Source organism: Amphiprion ocellaris, chromosome 7 (genome assembly GCF_022539595.1).
Source record: "Amphiprion ocellaris isolate individual 3 ecotype Okinawa chromosome 7, ASM2253959v1, whole genome shotgun sequence".
Lineage (NCBI taxonomy): Eukaryota > Metazoa > Chordata > Actinopteri > Pomacentridae > Amphiprion > Amphiprion ocellaris.
In genome coordinates, this window is record NC_072772.1 from 9,789,501 (window position 1) to 9,811,901 (window position 22,401).

A 22,401-nucleotide genomic window follows, 5' to 3' on the forward strand; every position below is an offset into this window, starting at 1 on the left:
TTATTGCCTCCAGTGCTATTTCTTTTCTCTGACCAGAAACACGTTTTTATCAGGTGTTTGATTGTATTTTGCTTCATATGATATGGAACAATGGTTTTGTTTGACCACCTGTGCAGTGTAATACAAAATGTGTTTTAGTGCACACCTTCAAGGAGATATGGAAAGAAATTGAGAGTGGCTAAGTGTGAACACAGAGACAGTAAGAAGCCAAACAGAGAAGAAAAAAAAAGGCTTCAGCTGCTGAACAATGACACTGGGCTTGTCGAGCGCTGCTCAGCTGTCTGATATATTCTTACACACAGGTCACCATGGAAACAAACCACAAATGCACTTTTAAAACCAGTGTATCAGTAATAAGTTCAGCAGGGGTCATATAGCTGACCCAATCAAATCTCCACTAATCATAGTCTCCTACAATCACTCTGCAGCAGCAGCAGCAGCAGCAGCAGCCACAGATCTCTGATCCTGTGAGTCAGCAACAGTTCAGCCACATTGGAGAGATTCAGGTAGACTGATAACCAGACTGAACGGTCGTTTTATTTTCACTCTGACATTCAGACTGAGTTTGTTGTGACTGGCTTTCTGTTCGGGAACAGAGATATTCTGCCCAAACCAATCAGTTGATGCCATTTTCAGTTATCACAGACCTGAATTAGTAGTTGCTCAGAGCACCTGTTCCCTCAAATGCCCTCAAATTTTACTAATGTACTAATGTGTTTTACTATAGTAAGGGTTTTTTTTAGCTTTTTGTCATTTTTGCAAATTGATTTTATTTAATGCACCCCAATTATGTGGCCTTTTTTTTGGCAAAGATTATGCCTCTTTTTAATACTGCCTATGTCTGGCTTGGTTTTTGTATAGGATGCCAACGATTGGTAAAGTTCCCATATGGCGAAAATCCATTTTTTATTCTGTTTTGTGCTTGTTATAAACTAGGAGGTGTAAAGTAAAAGCTATTTCTGAAGCCTCCTTGCAACTAGACAGTCCTCCAATGTTCCAATCCAGTGCCAATTTTACTGAACTGCTGCATACCAGCTAACAAACTAATAGTCATCAAATTGTCCGCCGGTTGTGAAATGAACAATTCAGAAAGAGCAGCTTTCTCACAGTTCACCAGATTTGTTTCGTTGCCGCCTCTGCTTACACTAAAATGTCTCAGTGACAAGCACAGACAGAAGGAGCCATTAATGAGAATGAACAACAGAGTCTTCATGCACTCCCAGCATCTGAGGAACTGCAAATCCACTGTATTACCAGTAATTTTGATAGCAATATCACTACAACAACAGAAAACCTCCTCAGTATAGCTTGTTGTAAGGCTAACTTTACCATTAAATTTGATTGTCTGTCCACTTGTCAGGGCTCTGTGGAAACTGTAATGCTGAGTGACATTCGGAGATGGTGGGAACTGATTTGAAACTAATAAACAAGGACTGGGTGTAGACTATAAACAATTCAAGTCACCTATAGTACCTCAACTTCAGCTTCTGTTTACATCTAGATCCTCTCATGTTTAAATACATTGCATTTTAATACAACCAAATTCCCAGTGAAGCTGCTGTCATTTACATATTGTTTTGTTTAGAAATTAAATAGTTACTGACACTGAGCTTATTAAGACTACGCGTTAGCCGGCAGCAACTTCCGTGCCTTTTTCAAGTTGCTGCTCTGCATCACTAAACTACTAAGTTTGTAATCACAAAGTTGTCTGTCAAACCTACAATATACATGAGACAAAAACAACTGCTGTGCTGTAAATTCTGTGATTGTTCCAAGTAAATTGATTACTCAGAAAGAAAGTCAGAAGCAATGGAGTCCTCACTGAATAAACTCATTCACGTCTGTGTTAGCCGGTGTGTGGTTAACTGTGCTGCGCTGTCAAACACAAACGCAGAGAGAGTCTTCTTCCTGAAGGGACCATGGACAGCAGCAGCTCAGCTCTATTTAAACGTACAGTCTAAAACAAGCTGTTGGGAACAGAGGTAAAACCTGTGGTGGTGCTCTCATGGTAAAATAATCTTTACAGAGTTTGAGCCGCAAATTTAAAGACACATTGGGGTGACAGGCGAAGCTTTTAGTAATTTCTGAAAATACCTTTAAATAGCGCTAAACACAAAATACAGCTGAGGTTAATAGAAGTATCTTAAGTTTTATAGGAAATATTTGACTAGAGCCCAGAAGTTTTTGGGGCACATGGTTATCTGTATCAAATTTTATGTTGATCCAAACAGTAGTTTACTAAAACTCAAAAATATAACAACTAGTGGTGCCAATGGAACAGTCAGGGAATCACCAAAGTCAGGTGGCTTCACCCTCTGGGGAATACCAGTGTCAATACTTAGAGGAGAGGGTTCACTGTTTCAAATGATAATATACTCTCACCATTTTGTCCAAGTCATTTCCTATATCTCTCAAGGCTGTTTCCCGTCCCAGTTGTTGCTGTGGCAACCCTTCCTGTGCTGTTATCATTACACAGCAGTCTCCCCTGTACAGCCAGACAGTCACATCCCACAGGCTACCAACCCACCAGACATTTGTCCATCCATCCACTCGTCCATCCATCACTGACGACTTTTTGAGTTATCCAAAGAGAGAGGAATTTCAAAACAAAGCAAAGTAGACTCCTCTCAGTCCCTATGGACATGAGAAAGATTGAATAGGAAACATACAGCAAGATAAACAAGAGTGACCAGAATTAAGATTAAGGTTTTAAAAAATGCAGTAAACAGAGAGAGAGAGAGACTATAGGGAAAGGCCGATCAATCAGAACAAAGAGAGAGAAGGTCAGCTAGAGACAGGACATGTTGTTTGTTTGAACCCATCATTCCTACATGGCTGTTTTTGTCTGTCAGCAGCTTCTTATCTTTTCCTCGTGGGCAAACACACACATACACACACCAAATGTCAGCTCGCTTTGTTTTACAGATTAGACTGCCCTCGGGCTGTGTTTTCATTCTCTCTTAAACATGCTTACATTTAAATGACTGTATGGCATCAGTAAGGTCTCTTCATGCTTCACCCATTTCTGTGCTTCTTCAGCTGTAGATTAACCATCCACTCAGACTCTGCTACACTTCTCATGCTGGTAACCCACTTCCCTTTTGATCCAGTCATATTTCAAATGTATTTCACTTTTCCCTTATTTCCCTCTGATTGACCTCTTATTCTTTCTGTCGTCCTCTCTGCCCCATCATCATGTTTTGTCTTTGTCTTCTTTATCAGGACAGATCACCACTCTGCAGTTACCTGGGAAACCAGGAAATGAAACCATAAAAGATGGTTTAGGGGGAAATATCTATGGACCTGTATTTAAACATCTTCCCCTTACACTGTTCTCCTGCCACCTTCTATCTTCCTGTATTTTTTATACTTCTTTTGTCATTGTGCACATCTCGCTTTCTCAGATGGTGTTTAAGTGCATGTCTGCAAGCAGTGTTAAAGGGACTCAATTTTCAGTCTTACTGACATGTATTAGTCATGGGGGTGCTTCTAACAAGCACAAGACTCCACTGCACTGCTTCTCAAGTGATTCTCATGTCTCCTTCTTTGGCAGTTGGTTGTGGTCTGGGCTTTACAGTTTATTCTTGGAAGCCCAGCTGCACATTAGAGGAACTTGTGTACAGCAGAGGTCATGTTTGAGGACTGAAGTGTTGGGCTTTCCCGTATGCAAACAGAAAAACAAACCAACTCCTTTTTTTTTTTTTTTTTTTACAAAAGTTTGAGCATTACTCATTCAGGATTCTTCACTATTACCAGCGACTGCTCATGGTACCAAAATAATAACTTCATCCTGCAGCTTTCTTCAGCTCTATTGAGCCTTATAGCACCTAGCAGCGCATTGTTTTGGTTTTCAGGCCTGACAAAGCTAATTTTACACAACCTGCCCGTCATCAGACCGCACATCTACAAGCTGGTGATCACAATGGAGTGTTTATTGATTAGCTGCCAAATGCAATTGGTAGAGATAAATCAGACATAAATGAGAGTGAGCATTAGATTGCATTAGATTCCAGATCATTTAAAGCATCTTTACAAATGAATTCTAATGTTGTTCTGTGTTTGCTGTGTAAATACTGTAGATTTTCTAATGTTTTTCTTGCTAGGTAGTCACAGTTTGATCCAGCCCAGTATGAATGTGCACTACAGACCCACAATCCAGTAGAGGATACGATGTCAGTTTTGCCTCAATTATGTGCGGAAAAAACTGTTTTCCTACCAAAAATTGAGAAGAAATCCAAAGTAGTAAAGCAGTTCCTCTCGTGCACATTTTATTTCAGGAGGTTGTGGGTCATGTGAAGGATGGTGAAAAGACAACAAAGAAAAGTTTCCTCGTTTGTTAAACTAAAACTGGCAAATTACTGTTTGACATACCCCAACTATAGCTCCTAACCTTACCCATGACTGTGTTTAGTGTTACTGGCTTTCCAGTCAGCACAATATAAATCGTTTCTTTCAAGACCATCTAGAGTTGATAAACCAACCATCACCCCTGTCACTGAGTTTCAGCAAGATACTAATCCAGTTAGTGCTGTTACGTTATTGTTGTGTCTTGAGTCTTCACATAAACATGTACTTTTAGTAAAGCTTTAGCAAAGCTTGTCACTGACGTAGCATCCTTCAGGGGGCCTATTACACATACTGGGATGATATTGTGCTGCCCCCAAATGAACAAAAAAATCTGAGCTTGTTAGTTCAAGTTAAGACCTTATTACCACGTCCATATAATGTTTTTATATGCTGAAAAACACCTGAAATAAGCAGGTGTGCAATGCATTGCTGACCTTTTCCATGTTGAAATTGCAGTGTACTGATGACAGTCTTTCAAACACAGATCTAGATTTCTAGGGGTTCCATAGATAACAAACCTAAAGAACCAATCCTGTAGGCTTGTGAGGTGGAGCTTTATGTCATTGTACGTCATTGGAATTTACAATAGTGCAACTTGCTATTGTGTAGCAGTTTTACAGTGTTTGAGCAGAGTTTTAGTGAGCTGGTGTTCCCAGCTACACCGAGTGGAGACAGAGGCAGGACTTTATAGATTTGTGCATTCTAGAGAAACCAAATGTCTGGTTAGATCAAAGTTATGGAAGGAAGGAAGGGATTATCTGAAAGACAAATGTTTCTGAATATTTTATGCAGTTTGTGTGTAGTTGTGAATTTTTAGATGTGAATCAATGACTTTTCATTATTTGTATTAAAACAGAAAGGAAGGAATTTTCTGTCCCCAGCCATATTCAATTATAATTTGAAAAATGCCTGCCTCCTGGCTTTCAGGATGTCCATAGTCTAAGCAGCTACTATAATATGAAGCTTTATCGTACAATAGTATCAACTTGTTAAAATTGTGTGCTCACATGAGCTGTCTTTGAACTTGGCCACCCTCGGCATGCTGTCGTCCATCAGAAGTTTGAGCTGAGTTATTTTTGCAGTGAAAAATGGGCAAGAGAAGAAAGTAATGCTCAGAGCATGATCTAATTTAGGGTGGAGGCTCATTGCAGTTAATTAGTCTGGACAATGTTTTGGAATGGAAATAGTTGATGAATTGACTAAACGACAAACGGGTTCAGTGAGAGGGAAGTCGAACTTGACAGTGCTGGACAAAAATTGTGGAGAAAGGAAAGAAGCGAGTTGATGGAGAGAAGTGAACACAAACAGACAGAAAAAAGGCCTTAAGACAGAAAAGAGGGTTTCAGAGAGACAGACACACACAGAAAAGGCGACGCATGGACAGATGATGAGGAGGTGGAGGAGAGCTGATGAAGTCATTGAGGCGTGTAGGAAAGAATGGTGAGAATATGACCCTTAACTGAGACACGATGTAGCGAGACAGCGCTGCCCTACATCACACACTCTCTGAGCTGACATGCAGCAGGGATGAATGGGAGGAGCACTGTCAATCTGTCGTCTCTTTTTTTCTCCAGCCGCACGGAAAGAAAAGAACACAGCAAATTAATGTTATGGCTATGGTCTCCAAGGATAAGAAACATGTGGGTGAAAATTTGACCTTGATCACTTTGAGCTAACTTCTCTTGATTTTTTCTTGCCTTTGACTGATTCTTCGTCACTTTTTGTCTGGTTTCTTTCCTCCAAAATTCACTCAAACCTGTACAGACATAAGCAGCCACCCATCCACAGCACACGCCATCATTTCTCCGTCCCTCCTGACCTCGAGTCCATCGTCCTTGTCCCTTGCTCACATCTTCCCCCTCTTCCACACTACATTATAGAACAGCTTTCATTTAGGTATGAATATTAGATATTTCTTTTGAATAATGGAAAAAGACCGTATGTGAGGAATCTGCAGACATAAGGAGAAAAAGGACAGTCGTTCTTGTGGGTTTTCACTTGCACATTTAAAATAGTTCAATAAAAATGACATTCTCAGATCCAAACTGTTCCATTAAATAAATGATTAACTTAAAGTGCAAGTCAAGAAGTGAGGAGTGTGTCTGTCTTCCACTGTATTCCTATGGAGGGTGGGAAAGGGCAGCATGCTTCTCCTTATTGTGATTCTTAGAGCAAAATATGTCAGCTAGAATTTTTACTGCAGAGACAAGTTACTGTCTGTTTCAACTGACAGCTGTTTCTGTAGTATAAAGACAAATTTTTCCTCACTGGGATAGCAGTTTAACGCTAAAAGTGTTGCACATGACATCTACAAGGGTGGAGACAAGAAAAGAAAAAAAATTACTTTTTTCTTAGCTCCTCAAAAGTCAGGTTTGTGAAATTACATTTATAGCAGCATCATATTGGAAGAGAACAGGGCAAAGAGATCAGAGAAAGAAAAAGAAGTGGGTGAGGGGTACAGGAAGAAACAAATAACACAAGCCCTGAGGCGGCGGAGTCACTTTAATTTAATGAAAGTGATTCACTGCTGTGCCTGTCTATGTGTGTGTATGTGTGTAAGTATTACTTATAAAGGAGTTCATTCTGGCAGGAACCTCATGGCACACTTTATTCCTACAGACTATTCAATTACCTGAATTATCTGCTGCACGAGCATAAAGAACTTAATAACACACACACACAGTCGTGTTTCCATCACCTCAGAGGACATTAATCTGGCCTACGTTCATTTGCTGGAGACTTGCCCCAGCCATGAGTTACCAAACCCAAACATGAAACCAACTCTTCATCATCAAATTTAGCAGTTAACGCACTGCAGATCTGTTTTTTGTCCCCATAACCTCCACAATATGACTCCGTAAACTGATTCATGTGTCCACAGCATGAGTAGTAAAACTTCATGTACGCACACATGCAAAGATGGAACGAAGAAGATATGCATAAGTAAAACTCACATAGGGCTAACAAGCATACACCAAACCCTGGAAAAAAACATACTACAAATGTCAACAAGATTTAAGGTACATATAAATTAGTTTGAGAGCTTTACCACCAAAGCGATGTATTCTAATCAGGTTTACTCTGTGAAACTGTAGAATCTTCCTTAATGCACACACACAACTGGATGGCACTTTAGTGGGTGTTGGTTCACAGCCCTGAGGTGTGATCAGAAAGTCCAGAGACTGTCCCTGCTGCACACAAGGAAACAGAGAGCAAACATCACATTATGTGAGAGTCAACAGGTCTGGGATGAACCAGTCTTCGTGTCAAGATCATCTCCAGTAACAACAGGTTGGCCAGCAGCAACAAAAAAAGAGCCCAAAAGCAGATTTCACAGTGCAAGATCAGGTCAGGAGCGCCAGGAGCATGACTGTTGTTTTCTTCAACGTTCACAGTCTTTTGCTCTGTGAATTAGTCTCCCAGGTTTGGACTGTCGAGGCCGAGTTGTTCTGTGATGTCCTGAGGTGTCTGACAGACATTTGGCACAATGTACCTGAACTGCAGGAAGACAACATTGGAATGTTCCAGTTGCATTGTGTACCTGTTCATAGCATGGTGATTAGCTACACACAGGTTTGTTTTTTTTTAGCCACAACAATACATTCATTGCTCTCCACCTGCCCCGCTCACTAGATTTGGCTCCCTTCAACTTTTTCCTCTTCTCCAAAATTAAATTCCAGTTGAAGGGTCGCTGTTTTGGCATAACTTAAAAGATTCAGGGCAGTGCTTTACAGAAGGGGACTTCTAGGGAGCCTTCCAAGCACAACAGCAATGTTGGGAGAGGTGTATCACTGTGCAAGAAGACTACTTTGAAGCAGTTGGTGGAAAAATTTAAATCAGTTATGGTTTGCGAGTTTTAGAGGTGCAATCTCTGAACTTTTTATTGCACCTCATGGGGGAAAGGAAGCATGATTTCTGTTAATTTTGTGAGGACTGATTCTACATATACCAACAAAAACCTAAAAATCGTTCACCATATTAACCTTTCTTTTTCAACACCTTTTTACACTCATCTACATCAACAATACCAAAAACCAAGTGGCATTTTAATCTAATGACACATTCCTACATGGGTAATCTTATTGTGCTTTACAAAGGATACAAAGGAGTAAAATAATTAAAACAGATATGTCTCAGTCTCCTCTTGCTCAGTTTATCTGTTTCATCTTTAAGTTAAAGATGTCAAACATATTTGGCTTAATTATTTCCAGCTTGTCATAAAACTAGGAATAATGGATAGACTAATAGTTAGTGATGTATCAGAACTGAGCAACCCTGTTTTGGAAAGGTAGGCACCACAAGGGTTCAAAAAGTACCTGGGCATTAATTTATGCATCATTTCATTCAGAGATTTTTTTTTATGTCCATTTACAGTAGACTGGGGTGGAATTGTCTGTCAATATGTGCCGTCTAAAGCCAGTCATGGAACTGAAGAGTACAAGCTGAGACAAAAAAGCAAATCTCTCAATCTTGCCAAATTCAAAAGTTGGATATATTCTAAAGAAAACTAGAAAATGTAGCAACACAACATCTACGGACTGATGAAACAAACATGATGGAAACAGGAAAATGAGGAGAAAAAAAGCAACAGATCACCACCAAAAACAAACCACCTGATCTGTGGTTGTATTATCACTTGGGTAAATATACCTGCCAGTGGAACTTGCTCACGGGCATTTATCGATAATGAAAGCACCTGGACAAATGAAGATGTCTCCAGGAATATTCTGTGTCCAGATTCAGCCAAATTTTTGGAAAACATTTCATCATTCAGCAGGACAACAATCGGAGACGTGCGGTCATTGCAAACAGGGAGATTTCCAGGTGAAAAGGTCTAATATTCTCAACAAATCAGAGTGTGCTTTCCATTTGCTGAAAACCATACTAAAGGTTAAGAGGTCGCCCGGCCTGGGAGAGCACCATCAGGGAAAATACAAAGGTTCTGGTTATGTCTGAGGTTCAAATAATTCAGACGCAGAGTGACTCCAAAGTAGCTTCTGTGTATCTGTTCTGTGACTTTTGAACACCTAAAGTTTGGACACAATATACTAAAGGGCTTCTACGTTGTTCTTTCTACTCTACGTAAACCTAAAAAAAGAAAAAAACAATAGCGATCCAAATAGTTACAGTTTTGACTGTGTGTCAGAACACGGATATTTTAGTTAACTGGGAGGAGCATGAAACCCCAGAGGGATTTGCACCCCGGTCCTTTGTGCTGTGAGGCTAAAATAAGCCTGCTTTCACCCAGGTTCAATTCTTGGCAGCTGTACATTTGGCTCAGCCTGTACAACAAACAGAATTGGCTGTGCTAACAGGTAGGAACACTGTCAATCATGCCCCGGTTGCTGTGTGACTCCCACAGGTTGATCAAGACGCCTGTTTCTCTGGGATGCAGCAGTCTGCAGTATGAAACTCTCAATGTGAAAATCCTCACTGTGTATCTAAGCAGGCAACTAGTGGTCAGCTCTCTCCCCAGGATGAGAAAGGTTGGCAGTAACACTGATTTTATATACAATTTTGAACCAGCAATGAATGCTGTCCTGTCAACCCTGTCGTTTCGTATTGTGCCTCATGGTTGAGTTGTTATTTTTCCACCACCAAGGCAAGAGACAAGGCAGAATTACTTGTGAATTGTGAAATACAACTGCTGCTACATTTTAACTGGGCAATAAATGAGTGCGGATACATATATATGTATATCCATTATCTATACACCACTTTTTCCACATTAGGATCGCAGTGAGCTGGAGTCTATCCCAGCTGACTTGGGGTGAAGGCAGGGGACACCCTGGACAGGTCACCAGTCTATCACAGGGCTACCTGTACAGACAAACAATCACACTCACATTCATATCTATGGACAATTTAGAATTATCAGTTAACCTCATCATGTTTTGGACTGTGGTAGGAAGCCAGAGTACCCGGAGAAAACCCACGCATGCTCAGGGAAAACATGCAAACTCCATGCAAAAATATCCCAGGAAGGCCAGGATGCGAACCAGGGTTCTTCCAGCTGCATTGAAATTTCATTCATAATGTGCACCAGATAGTGCATGTTCTGTTTGACAATTAAAGTGGCTATTCTATTCTATTCCATTCTATTCTATTCTATTCTATTCTATTCTATTCTATTCTATTCTATTCTATTCTATTCTATTCTATTCTATTCTATTCTATTCTATTCTATTCTATTCTATTCTAGAATCATGCTCTCAGTACTGCTTGTCTGTTTGTTTCCCTGTCTGTATATCAGCATGACATCCACTAGCAAGCTAAAATTTTTGAAACTTGGTGGAAAGGTAGGACATGGGCAATGGAAGAATCCATTACATTCTGGTGCAGCTCCGGATCATTTTCTTAATGACAATAAAAATTGCAATATAGGGCACTGGCCTTCCAGGAGGATGCTCTTCCTCAGTGCAAAACTATCCAGACACACCAGATGGAAAATAACCATTTTGTTCACACTTACATTTTGTTTTTTGTGCAATATTCCTAGTAGAGAAAGTGAAAGAAGATATAAGCAAATGAAAAAAATTAATAGTTTAAGAAATAAGAGTTGCCTGGAAAATGTACATTAATAAGACAAAGAATCCATTCACTTACACTTTTTATACTCATTAGCTAATCATAAAACCACCACAACCCACAAACCTCCCCACAATTTTCTCATGATTAGCATTCAACCCGCTGTTCACTCACAGACAACATTCAGCATATTACCCTGATCATCCTCTCTTTTATACCACCCCTGGGTTAAGACAAACCGACCCATTCCCCACATCACGACAAACAAAAAGTAAAGGAAGCATGATGAATAAAACAACACATATAGGAAACACACTTGACCTGCCCACCTCTCAACATAGAGGATAATCAAAAAAGAGAGAAAAAAATCAAGATAGATGGAAATAACAGTTTTCGAAAAACAACATCACACATGGATGATTTTACTTATCAACCGCTCAGAGCAGAAAAGTGTCTTGTTGGGGATTTTTCTGTGAATTAGCAATTATTTTGCGGGTGTCAGAGAAAAATAGGTGCAAAAAATCTGCAAACATATGTTTGTAGAGGATACACAACTGAGGTGTAGCACTGCCCTCCCTGGCTCATCATAGGGAATTCTAATAAAGAATATCTGCTTAGCTTTCAGGGAGGGCTTGTGATGGTCACACACATGCACTAAATATTAAAATATTTGGCTGCAAGACTAAAATATGCATCAATCTCATACAATGTTGACACCTCTTTTGTGGAGTTAAACAATGAGAACAAATGCAGACAAAAAAAAAAAAGAGGATACATAACTCGTATTAGAGCCGAAACATACACATGACAATCTGTGAATGCTCTGGGAGCTGTGAGGTTGTGTAGATAGGTTACTGCAACAGACACTTCAACAGAATCTACAGTACAATATCTCTTATCAGATCAAGACACAGACAAGGTAAAAATGAGAAAAATTGCACCTCATCTGGTTCACGACAACAAAAAATTATGGAAAAAATATTTTCACGGCAGGAAATTAATATCCAGCACAAAAGATCAGTTCTGTTTTAGAGAAACAGCAAAACATGAGATTACAGTCTGTGAATAAAATGACACTTATGGTAGAATTAGGACAGATAACAGAGTCAGAACTTCATAAATCATTCCAGTAAATCTCTGAAGACAAGAAGTCACAGCTTGGTTGTGTTAGCTCCAGTTTAGAAAGTGATTTAGAGCAAGACTAAGAATCTACAGTTTTACTAGCAGCTCTGGGAGGTTGTTGATGACAAGCTCATGTTTCCTAGAGGTAATGTCTGGCTAAATATGAAGTAGTGTGAGAGTAATGGGAATATAGTTTAGAAAATATCTGAGAAATTTTAATTTTTGATACCAAGAAGATCAAAGTGATCATAATTCATCTTGAGAGGGACCTAAGTATGTGTACCAATGCGTGTTTACTGATAATCCATCCAAAAGTTGGCAACCTTCAGGTGACGCAACATGTAAAATCTGGAAACCACCAGAGTCACTAGTCAGCAGCAGTGTGTCTTTAACATATTTTTGATAATTAATGCAATATTTGTTGAGTTTGGACTAAAAATAGAGCAAAATTTGGGTTAAATTAATAAACACTGCTTTCATAATGTTCACAATAATCTAGCTAAAAACTTCAATGAAATTCAGCAGAATGTCAGCTGTAGAATACGAACAGACAAGTGCATCCATCAAACAAACCTGTGTGCTTCTGTTGGACAATCACAAAATACATATAAGAACAGATACATCAGTCAGCTACCACCATAAAACCACCTGCCTTATAGTGTGTAGGTCTCCTTCATGCTATGACAACAGCTCTGATCCGTCAAAGTATGGACAAGGAATCTGGGGTTGTCCTGTGGTGTCTGCCACTGGGACGTTGACAGTAGATCCTTTGGGTTGGAAGGTGGGACCTCCATGAATTGAGCTTGCTCCAACACTTGTTCCTGGATGGCATCCTAAGGAGTTTGGAGGCTGATTCAACACCTACATCTCTTGGTCAAGTTCCTCAAGCCGTTCATGAGCAGTTTTTTGCAGTGTGGTTGAGGCCGTTCTGCTTCTAGGGGAGGTTGCTGCCCTCAAGAAGTGTTGTTGCCATGGGGGTTGTCCTTGATCTGCAACAATGCATGCACATATACATGAATGCCTAGACCAAAAGTTTCACCGCAGAAGATTGTATTATAATGAGATGATCAGTGTTATTCACCTCACCTGTCAGTGGCTTTAATGTTTGGCTAACTGGTGAATACTCTCTGGTTCTTTTAGTACACACAACAATTGGTGTAACCATTACATTAAGACAACATATGTGGCACCAAACCAAATGACTTTGCTAATCAGTTGTTTTGTTAGTGAGGTGGTGAATGAGCCTGGACATAATATGGAAAGTTCTCAGCCCACATTAGCACATTATGCTCATGCAAGCTGAGAGTGGGGCCTATTCTCAGGTCATAAACCTACCTGTATGCTCAGATATTCAATTCCAACGTGAGATTTTACTACTGGTGTCTTAGACTGATGAATCAAATTAATTATCCAGGTCTCCAAGTGGAAAATCAATCATGAGAAAGCTACAGTTACAACAAATCTCTACTTGCAGCAATCAAGTATATGCATATAGCACCTCACCAGACACAGAGGCTATTCAAAATGTTTTATGGGCAAAGTTAAAACACAAAATACAGCAGAGAAAAAGTAACTGAAAAAAATCCAAAACAGTGCAGGCAATTTAAATAAAGTGCACACAGATTTTATAGAATAATTAAAACTGATTGACTAAAGTAGCGGAAAAAGGCAAAAGATAAGAAAATAAAAACAGACAAAAGACAAAGTACATAATCAAACAAAAAAAATGAATTAAAGTTAAGTGAATAAAAGTGCAGACAAAAGTGCCGCCAGCTTAGACCAGACTTCATAAAATAAAACTGCAAATTATAAGCAGTGGAAAAAAGAAGAGTCTTTAGCTTACTTTGAAAGAAAAAGGCTTCATTTGGGGCAAATATAATTTGTAAGGGGAGCCATTCAATGTGTCTGGTCTGAAATCCAGACTTCACTAACTAACCTGTCCCTGCAGATCTTAAAGGCCCTCCAGGCTTGTACTCAGAGAACAAATCTCTACATCTTTATATTTTGGACCCATACCATTCAGAGACTTACATACAACAAGTAGAGCCTTAAATTCATTTCTAGATTTAACTGGAAGCCACTGTGAGGATCTAGGAAAGTAATGTTTTCTCATCTCTCACCCATTTCAAATGACCTGCAAACAGTCTTATTAGGGAGTCCAGTAAGTACTGCATAACAATATTCCACTCTACAGGTAATAAAATTTAATAAAATCTGGATCCTCATCAGGAATCTTGACCTGGCTGTTAGTTGTAAGTGCTGCAGGTTCAAGGTGAAGCTCTGAGCACCAGCTTTCCTTCTTTATTGCCCTATAGATGTATGTCAGTCTTGCCTTTATTTCATTTAAGGAAACTTTGTTGCATCAGATTATTTATTTACTCCAGACAAAAACAGGGCATCTTACATGTTATTAATATGTTTCATTTGGAAGAACTCTGTTGTCCTAATGTGATAGGTGATAGCTGATTGACTGCAGAGTACAGAGAGACAAGAAAGTTGGACCCAAGTCTCCTCTAAAAAAATATCTGTCTTCTCAGTGGCTCCGAATGAGTGTGAGACTTATCTTATAAAACCTCTAAGCGACTGAATAAACACCTAAGCTGCAGCTGGATAGAGATATCTGTGGTCTCTGCAAAAGTAAACACACAACCATCACACTTTATCCTTGGCTACCTTATAAAAACCTTTGCATTCCAAGGCCGTTACCCCGACATGCTCGATAAACACACAGCCACTTATGTTATGGGAATGTGAACCGCACCGCAGACCCTGTTTACTTGTTTCCACTGTTGGCATTTAAACAGCAACCGTGAAAAAAAGCTCTGGACCCTGTAAGGCTCAGAAATGATAGTAAGATAAAATATCAAGATAAAATGTTACACATTTGCTGACAGGGCTGGTATATTATGAGAAGTTACAAAATAATGGAGTAAAGTGCTGCAAAGGAGAGAAAAAAACATGTAGTCACAATATATATAAAAGTCTTCAGTATATATAAACCATTTTTTTATTTGGCATTTTACTGGCAAACACTCTGTTTCCTTTTCAGATGATTCACCTTCATCTTGTAAAAACCTGTGTATGTTTTTATGCTGTTGACTTTAGACTTCCACACTCTCCACACAGCCTTATCAGACAACAAAACATGACCCAGCAGGTCTCTAAACACAAACTAAAGTCCCGTAATAGAGCTTGTATGGAAAACTTTTAAACACATCTGACTAAACAATCTCACCTCAAGGTCTATTTAGAAGTTGTTCTGGAATTTTTGATCATATCATTTGACCTTCATAAGCAGATGGAGGCTGAACGTAGATTTAATAGTGAATGTGATGTTTTGCACATTGTGTGGAAATGTTCTGTAAGTGGGGTTGGATATTCTAGATTTTGAGGACATTTGTATTCAGCTTGATGAAAACAGTAGCTGCTTCCACACAGCTATAAGTCTACAAAGCATGCAGACAGTCACTGGTTTCATTTTAATTAATTCAAGATGAAGTCAAACTGCTGCCAATAATAAATTCTAAAACTGGTGCAATTCAGCACTTGGTTTTATGATATCCAGTTCTCACAAAACAAACTTAAAAAATAAATAGTTTATGAGCGAAGCGGAGTCTGCAGAGCCACTTGTGTAAAACACACCATCCCTCCAGAAAAGAAGCATCTTCAAGGCCAAACAAATCAGACATGACTTCACCTACCGAGTAAACAACCAACAAGACTGCAAACCTTGGAGCAACACTCCCCTCTGCAAACTAACCGTATGCTTCCAGGTCTCTAAAATGCAGTCATTTCTTTCTGGCGCAGGGAAGTACACAAGACAGGAAAGAACAGAGAAATCACCTAACACTCTTTCAGGATTATTGCTCCTTTCTATTATTATGACAAGACAAGACGTTTCCGGTGCCGGACTGGTAAACAGACCATTAGCTATTGTTTCAACTGGAACAAAGTCACTCTGAAGGACGAGCGAGGACAGAAGAGCAGCGACAGAGAGGAAAAATAAAGTTATTCATTTGTTCTGGGTTCAGATGTTGGAAAAACAAACCTCAGAGAAAAATCATTTCAATTGGAGCTGAAACCTTGATTAAGCTGTTGTGTAATCATGACTCAAAGACGGTTTGATGTCTTGTTCTGGAAAACAACTGCCTCTATTGTACGTTTGTGTTGCATTTACGTAAAGATGGTAAGAAAAAGACATTGTGTTCATCTATATGTGTGTGAGAATTCAGACCCCCACCGGACAGGTTGTCAGCAGTATGAAAGGAAGTCTGCTCTCTGACACCTCAGTCTGACCACCATAACTCAGAACTTACAGCAGCCACAAACACACACAGATATACACTCACACAATAGATACCGTACGTAGATAATGATGAATGGATGCGCCCAGGTGACCACACACTTAACAAACAGATGCACACACACAGGCACACACAGTCTCACTAAATAAAGTCCAGACTGGCCGACCTGAATGCCCCTCGGCTACATAATTTACAGTGAGTGTCTGTGAGTGTCTGACCTGTTTCTGATGATGTTGGTGGAAACTTCCAGACCATTATTCATGTCTGTGCAAAATCCTGACTCAGGGACACACATTTTTTTATATTAGTGCAATACAATGTGCCACAGGACAAAACAAAACAAAACAAAAGGTTTCTTTGGTTTATGCCTACTTATGCGCTGTTTGTGATCCACATAATGCTTTTCTGAGATAAACAACAGCCACATTCAGCAGTGTCAGGAATCAATCACATGCACAGATCACACAGATCAGCCACAACATTAAAACCATCTGCTTAATATTCCAGGTTTGGACTTTGTGGTCTCAAGCAGCAACACATTAGCAGAAGGTCCTTTACATCCTGGAAGATATGAGGTGGAGACTCTATGGAGCAAACATGGTATTTCAGCACATCCCACAAATGTGCAACTGGATTGAGATCTGAGGAATCTTGAGGCTGAGTCAACACATTAACATCTTTGTCATGTTCCTCAAAGTATTCCTGAACAAGTTTTGCAGCACAGCAGTGATTGTGCTAAATGAGGCTACTGCCAACAGGGAATACTACTGCCATGAAGGGTGGACCGGGACTGAAATGATGTTTAGATATGTGGTACATGTCACCAAGTACCAACGTTTCCCGGTGGAGCACTGCGACGGTGTTGATTCTTAGTGGGGTTTGTAGCACTAACAATCATTTAACCTCACAAGAAGCCACTTGATCAAATGCCAGCATCAAAAATCTAATTAAATGGTGCCTCAGGACAGTAAATATATCATGATCTGTGGCATCATTTGTGCATCCTCTGGCCAGTCACTGACAAGATGCATCACCCTTGCATACAGTTATGAGAAGTGCAATTATGGTGAGGCAAGTTAACTATTCAACATAAAAGACACCAGAGAGTTTTATATTTTACACAAGGATGTATCGTTAAAAAAAAAAAAAAAAAGTCATACATCCACTGTTATCAATGTGATGCCAGTGGTGTCTGAGATTCTTCATCATAGTCTATCATTTTGATGTCTAATTAATTATATGTTCAGGATACTGATGGATGAATTCTGCAAGGGAAACTCACATAAAGAATAAATTTTTCAAAGTCTTTACCAAGATTAGGGCAACACTGAACAGATAATGTTCTTAACCAGATATGGCATCCAGTTTAACAAGACTCCTCTGGCTTCCAATGCAAATATGTGATACAAGGTGATTTTGATGAAATATCATGATTTTAAGTTTGGATTTAGTTAATTTTTTCAGATGGAACCTCATGTCAGCCATGGTTACTTCAATGACAATAGAGACATTGAAAAATCTTTCTGTTTTTACGATTTCTGGATCTGAAAAATAGTGTCACTTAGGAATTAGGATTACAAGCCTTTCAAACCCACCATAGGGCTTTTCAGGTCAAGAGAGTTATCATTAGTAATCATAGCTACACTTTGTCTGTCAAAAAGTCTGCAACAAAAGGTCCATCCCATCTGAGAGCTCCTCTTGAAACCAAGAATAAGCTGATTAAAACCTCAACAGAAGAAGAAAACCCCAAACATAGCACTGTAATTACAAATGCAGTTTTATAAACGCCTAGTTTTGTACGTCTTTTTATTTTTCAAATGCTAGTAATTGTTTCAGTTTGTAGCTGTAGCTAGCACAGCTCAACTCACCGAACGCTCAGTTCAAACCAACTGAGCTGAAGGTGGATGAAACAAGTGAACAACTGTGTCTGATTGAAGACCAGATTTAGGAAGCCTGCTACACTCACGGGTTATTTTTCGAACCGCTGAAGCAGGCTGGAAAAGCAGTTTGCCTGCAGCACCGCTTGCTTAGGTGTAGCCAATAAACTGTGTCCATTTCTTTGATGCATTTGTGTTTAAGGACGGTTCACGGAAATGACAACAGACATAAATTTCATGGCTTACACATTCTGCTGGATGTTCACACATTTATTAGGTCCAATACAGTGTCTGCATTCAAATGCTCCTGCAGAAAATTCCAAACAACATCACTACTCAGCATCTGTATACACGTGGGAAAAAAGCCAAAATGCTTCATCAAAGTGCCTCAAATATTAAATCCTCTGACTTTGGGGGAAATCATTTTGCATCATCCTAAATTTCAGGCAGGGGCCTCATAATTGTAGCAGTGAAAGCAAGATGGGGAAGGTAGGAGTCTGACTTGTGTGGGTAGGAGCGTTAAGAGCATTTTGGAGCCATTAACACCATTTTCTTTCCCTTCACAGCCTTTTAAAAGCAGTGTAGTCTGACACCGTGTCTCTTTCACTGACGTGTGCTATAACTGTGTATCCGCCTCGAACAGAAAGAGTGAAATCATGTTGGATGAAGATGAGTCAAACTCACACTCCTCCCCTGAAGAAGTTGTCATTTCCCTCAGTCTATCCCTATGTCTTCTTTTTTCCACCTCCTCCTCCTCCTCCTCTCCATCTTTGTCTCGCTTTAAGCAGATGTGAGCATTTGTTTATCCATTAGAGGAGCCCTCTCTCTCAGATATTGCCTTCTTACATTTATTTATTGTCTCCATATTTTTTCCTATAATCTTTTTCTGCATTGAACTTCCATCCAGCACTCTCTCTTATTTGTCTTCTTGAAACATCATTTTCCATTAGATTCATTTTTTTCCTTGTGCCTACGTTTTTATGCTATAGTCTTCCTTTTATGTTTCCCTTTTATTTTTTATAACTTTTTATCTGATGTTGGTTTATTCTTGCTCCTTCTTCTGCATCTGTACTGTCTGATTTTCATATTGTGCTTTTGAAACAATGAATTGTGGGAATGAAATCTTAAGCTCTGCTCAGTGGCTGTAAAATAGTGTAAATTAATGTGTTTTCTCGTTGTGTGAACTCTGTCAAGGTATTCAGGAAGCCCCCTTTTTCTTTTTTCACATTCAAAAACAAAGATACAAACAGTTATGAAGCACTTGATTTAACTTTATGATTATTCTGAGACGCTGCTTGCTACAGAGTCGATTGCCTTTGGTTTTTGATAAATTTGAAACTTGCAAGTAAGCTGCCTCATTTTCTCTTTTTGTCAAACCTGTATGCTGACTACAAAATGCTGTGGAGTGAGAAAGATTTTCCTTCTCTGGGTTTCTAAAAATGTGTTTATTTTCTGCTCTCTGAGTTAAAGTGAGTGATGTTCATGATATTGTTCCACCACGCTTCAATGGTGATGGTTCATTTTATGCATGAGCAATGATTGTCAATATTTACAGCAATCCCCCAAAATTTCACAAATCATGTTTTCGTGGGGAGCACATGTCTTATTAAGAAAATCCAAGCTCCCTGTGGTTCCCTGAATCTTGCACCCTGCTATTACCTTTGATGGCCTGAAAGCTTACGGTGAGAAAAGTACAAAAGTGACTCTCAGTGGAAAATCAAGCTTGTTACCTTTTAGCATGTCCATAGAATATTATTATGTATTACGACTGTTCTTAAGAGTCGTAGGTGAGCTGGTGTGCTCCAGCTGCAGTGTGTAGCGTATAGGATGGACACAGAGACACAGACTTCTTAGATCTACAGATTCTAAAGGAGGCTACAGTGTAAAGTCACATCTAATTAATTATAAGGCAGGAAGGGGTTTTTGTGGTGGGAAAGATATAAATATGTAATTTTTAAGTTTTTAAGGCTTTCATCAATATCCAGAGAGAGACACTCCACTCGGTGGTATCCAGTACCTTGTCCAACCCTAAATTCACCACCTGTCTCCACTTAAATCTCTCGTCATACTCTCCATTGGTTCATCTGTTTTGTCAGACTGTTTCTGTCTGCCTTCTTGGCTGAGCTCAACTTTGCTAATGAAGCATGTCAGTAACAGAAACACTGGGCTAATCTCTGCCTGGCCCCAACACTTAGTACAATTATACACACACATGAACATCCAAACTATTGCCTGATAGACCTATACATATGTGAATGGATTCTGTTGCAGCTAGTTTTGAAGGCAGATCAGAGTTAGTGTGAATTTGGAGAAAGCTTGAAATATACTTGAAATTTTCGAGGTAATGTTACAGTAGAATATTGGTTCTTTGGACACAGCAAAAATAAAATTGATTCAGTGGTGTAGAAGTTTTGCCTCCCCCTTCTGGCAGTGAGAGCAATTATTTTAACACTGTTGCATACTTATGGCACGTCTTGCCGATAATCATGTTTTTTTTAAAGAGTGTAATCCTTCCTCTAAACACTGAGTTTCTTTACTATCTGGAGTAGCAGAAGTCTACTTCATCACTATCGTTGCTTCCCTCTTTAGCACTGGCAAACCAACCATCGCTTTGTGACGTAAAACACATCACTACTATTACACAAATGCCGGCATGTTGCCTCAGAAAGCAGATTTAAAACTATGGAGAGATTTGTCTGATGCTGATCATATAAATCAGCAGTGTGTAACTCATTTGGGTATGGCTTCAATGCACTGGATGCTAATTATATAAAAGTCCTGTGATCGACATTATGAGATTATCTGTGTTCGTGTGACTGTGTATTTCCACAGAAATTGTCTGTGTTTGTGATTCATTGATGTTTTTCATTTATTTACATGTTAAAATTGCATTACAGGATCTTGATCTCTGCTCCAACAACTTTTAGCGGTCAGTGGCATAATCAACACAGAATAAACTATTTATCCAACTCTGCATTTCAGTGGTAGGTAAGTGGCAGCTGCAGGTGGAATCCTGAGTCTTGTCCTGGTTCTCCAGAGGCTAGTAGACCAGTGATTAGTCAGTTGAGGAGGTGGAGCTTACAGCTTAGGATATACAAATTCAGGATGCTGGCATACATGTGTCTACTGTGGTTCCTGTGAGCAGAGGACTGGTTCACATCAATCGATCTGAGGAACATTTTTTTTTTCCACATGATCATATATTCTCCCAACTGGAAATATCTGAGATTTGCCTCCCAGGGGGTGGTCCTGCCATTTAGACCATCATTGAGCCCAAGAGTGTTTGTAAAAAGCAGAGAGGCAGCTGTCATCATGCTCCAGGACAGGGGATTTCAAGTGGCCACATATACTGACGATTGGCTTGTGGCAGATTCTTCCCAACAGGAGGCGACTCATCACACAGATGTTCTCATGCAACATCTGGTAAGTCTGGTCTTTTAAATGAATGTGAACAAGGCATGATGACACCTACTCAATGCATCACTTTCATGTGCTCACTCTGGACTCTCTCTAGGGCAAAATGTTCTTGTCCCCCGGAAACAGTGACAGCATGAAAACAAATTCGGTGCTGGTTTGCAGGGGCAACATGGTCTCTCTCAAACAATGCCAGAGGACATTAGGTCTGATGGCCTCCTCTGTGGTGAGCTAGTCAGTCAGGAGGCAATCTGCAATCACAGATGCTTCCCTACTCATGAAGACAGAGCACTGAAAGGGAGATGGTGGCCCTCACATGTGATTTTTCCACAGAAATTGCCTGGTGCTGCTGACTGTTGACCTGCTCTGAAACCTTTCCTTCCTTGGGTGAGGGACCCTCATGTTTTAATGAGCCCAGACAATTCCACTGCTGTGGTTTTCACCACCAGATAAGGGGGACTGAGGTTCCCTCAGTTACACAAACTGGCACATAGACTGATAGCTTAGAGCAGTGTACTCCTGCAGTTGTTGAGAGCGACTCATGGATTGGGCATCCTCAGCTGTGGGGCGGATCTGCGATCCAAAGGCGACCGACTGCAAGCAGCTCAGGGGCTCCACCCTGACACAGTGAAGCAGGTCTGGCTACAGTGTGGTCAGGCAGGCGTGGATATTTATGAGTCAGTGCAGAATGCTCATTGCTCTCTGATCTTCTCCCTGCATGATCAAAGAGCCCCACTGGGGGTTGATGTACTGGCACACAAGCAGCCACTGACCTGTCTTCATGCTTTCCCAAGACAGCTTTGTTGCTA

The 22,401-nt window shown here is 39.9% G+C and overlaps 1 protein-coding gene across 2 annotated transcripts in view; it reads right to left on the bottom strand.

The window, feature by feature from the left end:
• Positions 1-10,944: 10,944 nt before the first annotated feature.
• LOC111572654 (cytoplasmic dynein 2 heavy chain 1) overlaps positions 10,945-22,401 on the bottom strand; it is a 146,128-nt gene continuing 134,671 nt past the window's right edge. For both annotated transcript variants that reach the window (XR_008602311.1, XM_055012354.1), the window contains exon 98: positions 10,945-12,986. The gene's annotated coding sequence lies outside the window, so the exon portion shown is untranslated. The remainder of the gene's footprint in view (positions 12,987-22,401) is intronic.